The sequence below is a fragment of the Egretta garzetta genome, unplaced genomic scaffold (assembly GCF_000687185.1).
Source record: "Egretta garzetta isolate BGI_Z169 unplaced genomic scaffold, ASM68718v1 scaffold474, whole genome shotgun sequence".
Taxonomy (NCBI): domain Eukaryota; kingdom Metazoa; phylum Chordata; class Aves; order Pelecaniformes; family Ardeidae; genus Egretta; species Egretta garzetta.
The window spans coordinates 705,055-709,153 of record NW_009259524.1 but is presented as its reverse complement, the minus strand read 5'-3'; positions in this window follow the sequence as shown (position 1 = coordinate 709,153).

The following is a 4,099-nucleotide window of genomic DNA, read 5'->3' as shown; positions in this document are numbered from 1 at the left end:
ATGAAGCCCCGGTACTTGCGTTGCTTCGGCTTGGGGACGGGAGAGGGGCAAGGGCGGGCTGAGGCTGGGCCCTGTGCTCCCCGGCTGCAGGGGGGAGCAGGGTCCCCACCAGGAGCAGTCACTGGAGGAAAAGGATATGCCTCAGCCAGCCGTCCGCCGCTCTCTTGGGGCTCCTTCTGCGGTCAGCAGCCCCGGAGCTGCCTGGCAGGATGGTGGTGCCAAGCCAGCAGCCCCGGCTGCAGGGGGGAGGGGGGTCCCCACCAGGAGCAGTCACTGGAGGAAAAGGATATGCCTCAGCCAGCCGTCCGCCGCTCTCTTGGGGCTCCTTCTGCGGTCAGCAGCCCCGGAGCTGCCTGGCAGGATGGTGGTGCCAAGCCAGCAGCTGCCGAGCTGTGGGTTTCCCTTCCCGTTAGCTGGGGCCTGGGGACGGGCCTCAGGCAGCCCACGGGGACGCAGGGTCCCGAGCTGTGGCCCGACCCGGGCAGCATTAGATAGCGAGGCACGATGTGCGTGGGCTGATCCGTGCCTTTCCCCCCTGCCCCTCTGCCTTCCCAAAGCGGCATGGCCACCAGCTCCCCCTTGGAATGGGAAGTGGGAGAGTCTCTGCTGCCTGAGAAAGTCCCTCTTTTTTGCAGCAGTGAAGCACAGACGTTCCCAGCAAACATGCTCTGTGTACGTTCAGTTGCTGGTTGGCATCGCCTCCTTCCTCATGTTTATAAAGGAAAGAAAAAAAACCACCACCATCTTTTGTTCAAATAGGAAAACGAATAGGCACTGGATAGGATGAAGAGGAAGGGCAAAGTCCTGGGAGGCCCCTGCTGAGGGCAACAGTCTTTTCAGATGGTCCGTGTTGCAGAGGCAGTGTCTGGTCTCCTGGAGTGGGTATTGTGCTGGGGTAGATCGGGATGGAACCTGAGGCTCGCTCCTGAGGGTGCGCTGGCCAGCCTGGCTGCAATCCCTGTGGCTGCTGAGCCCGAGCGTGTGCCTGTATCTGTGCGTGCACCTCTTCCTATCCTTGAGTAGGCTTGGGATCAGGAGTTTTAGCTGGGAAGGGTTTTATGAGCCAATCGGGTCTCTGAGGCTATTCAGTTGCTGTAAGAAATGTTTATTTGAACGCGGGGTTTTCCCGGCTAAGTAGAGCATCACATGGTGTTGGAGCCAGCAAGGAAGTTGTCTCTCTGCGGCTGACACCAGCGGCTGGTTGCCGACACGTTGTGGTGGTGCTGCAAACCCAGTCAAATGACTTTCTTGCTAGCCCAGCGAGGGAAGGTATGGGGTAACAGGATGCGAACCTCAATCAGGCTATGCTCAGCTCCACTAAATTAGCCAGCCTAGTAAGAAAAACATGCCAGAGGTAGATGGATTTATGTTTCAGTCTGGTGTATCTGAAAGCCTTCCCCCATTATGAAAGTCCCTCTTAAGGTTCCCTAAGGGAGGTTAGTAGAGAGGGGAGATGTTTTTAATAGACAATAATATGATAATCCACATGGAAAAAACCTTCGTGCAATATTTCTATGGTAAGAGATAAACAGTGCAGCTGCCAATTTGTATGTAGCCAAGCAAACCCTGAGATAACCATGGAGGGGAGTGGGTGGGAGACCCTGGATGATAAATCTAAAGGCTGGATGACTGTGTGTTTTTCATCTTCCCGTAAAAAGCAATCAAGTAAGAAAGTAACAGATTTGAGTGACCGAAGTACCGAGCTGTTCAGACGATGTTATGCAGCTCGGAGCAAAGCTCACTCTTGAAGCCTTCCAAACAGTTTGCTTAAAAGCTAGTATTTTTAGTAATGACTTAGGAAATGTAGCAAGGTGGGGAGGGGGACCAAAACAAATTGCTGCCAAGCAGGCACACGGCTGCACACATACAAACATGCGCGCACACACACCCACGCAAGCGCTGAGTGTAATGCCTTTTGCCCGTTGTGCTGTTAACTCGGCTCTTACTGGGAACAAAAGCTTTTTTAGCCCAGGAATCAGACAGTTGTCAGGAGCATCACTGCAAACGACTGATACAAGCTCAGTGGGGGGCTCTGACCCAGGTTAGGATGCTGCATTTTGTTTTCCTAACTTTCCTGCCGCAGAAAAAATCATGGTGTGTGGTGTCTGGAGTGACAGGCAGGCATACTGGTCCCAGGGGACTCTACGGAAGCGCTTCCCATCTCCCTGCCCCGTTCCGTGTCTGTGTCCTCCCCACCATCCCCATCCCCCCCAGTCCCCTTCCCAGTATTTACTCTGTGTTTGGTACCTTGTGGATGGCTTAGAAGGTTAAAATGAGAAAGCAACCTGTTTTGCTGGGCCAAAGAAGGCAGCGCTCCCTGTCCCAGCAGCATGCCACTCCAGGCAGGCGGGTGGGTTGGATTCCTAGCAGAAACCTCCAGTGTCGCCAGGCTCCAGGACACAGTGGCCTTGTATCACAGATAGCCTGAGAGGAGAAAGCATCCTTCATGGGGCTTAGGAAGCTGTCAGGTTCAGATAAGGCTGGGATCCTATCCTGTGGGACCCCCAGTTGTATTAATAAGGAAAAATTAATTTTTAAGCACTGGGATTGCTGCCAAATTGTATGACCTCTGACAGACCAGCTGTGCTAGGAAAATAAATGGTCTATATCTGAGACCCGTGATCCTATCTGAAATCGAAATAGAAAAAAGTCGGCATTTAGCCACAATGGTGGGGGCAGATTGCAGCAGCCTGAGAGCAAAGTGGAAGCTGCTAAACTTGCTCTCCATTGTGCGGTGAAGTCACTGTCATTGCGTCCCCATGGGGTCTCAGGAATACAGTTGTCTAATCCGGGAAGTGTGGAGAGCTGATGTGCCTGCACACACCCAAGCTGGGGCTGACGGCGTTGGCACGGAGGTGGGGGCAGAAGCGGAGTGTTAACGTTTCCAGCTCTACCCTCACTCTGTAACAGCCTTTTGACACATTTCTAATTATAATACACACACAGACAAAGAGGTAGCTGGGCTATTTTCGAAATCCCTGTCTACACCCTGGTGGAAACCGCAATACTAGCAACAACATAAATCAGGGCTGTTGCTAGCAGTGTTGCACACGGCTTAGCGCTACAGTAGCATGGTTTTAATCATACTTGGAATCAAAGGGTCAGCCTTCTCCCTGCCTGAGCCAAATCGCAATCTCGGAAGGCCAGATCCTGAGCCAGGCTTGATGCCTGCGCAATGAAAAGACACAAGCGCAGACACGGAGGAGAGGTTTGTCAGCACGAGGTCGGCAGGCACAGGGCCAAACACTCGAAATCACAACTGGGATCTGTAACCCTTTCTACGTGCAAGCCATGCCCATGGATCTCATGGGGGAGGACAGCTAGGGTAGTGCTGGGGGCTGGGGCCCCGACCGCAGCCTTGGCGAGGCAGCCTATTCCCAAACAGGTTGGGGAAAGGGGTACCAGAGACTCAGTGTGCAGAATAGCCAGAAGCGTTACTTGCAGGGATGGATGGCTGCAGAGACTTTCTGTCTGAATGCTTCTCCCCCTTTCTTCATACTTGATGAGTCAAAGACAATGGGCCCCAGAGATGAAGTGCTGGGTGCTGGGTCTTTGAAACCTACCCTGATTTTTTTCCCCGTGCATCTGAAACAAAAGCAGGACATCTGCCCCAGCTGTTCTGGTGGGTCACCCCTAGCTGTGAAGTGCTGTCTGTGTGGGGCTTGAACGCCTGCCTTTCTCTACATCCCTCCTGAGAAGATGGTGAAGCCGAAAGTCCTTTTACTCTGCTTATGTTTTGCTAAAAGGCTCCTTCGGACTCTGATTTTTAGGGGATGCCTGTGGGGATAGGAGGGAGGAAAACCCCAGCACCTTGTGTATGTAGACACATACACACACACACACACACACTGCTTATCTCCCTGGTTCCTCTTCTCTCTTTACAAGTGCACAAATCTCTACCTTTTCTCTTGTGCACAGAGCCCCTCCAGTGTGTGTCCCCCTTGCTGCCTGCCACACGCACACACGCCTGCATCCTTCCCTGCCCTGTACTCTCCCTCGTGCATCCAGAGCCCCTCAGCAGCTTTCTCCCTCATGCATACCCCCAGGCTCGCTCCTGGTTTCCTCTCTTTCTGTTTGACCGCTGAATATGTGCTCAGCA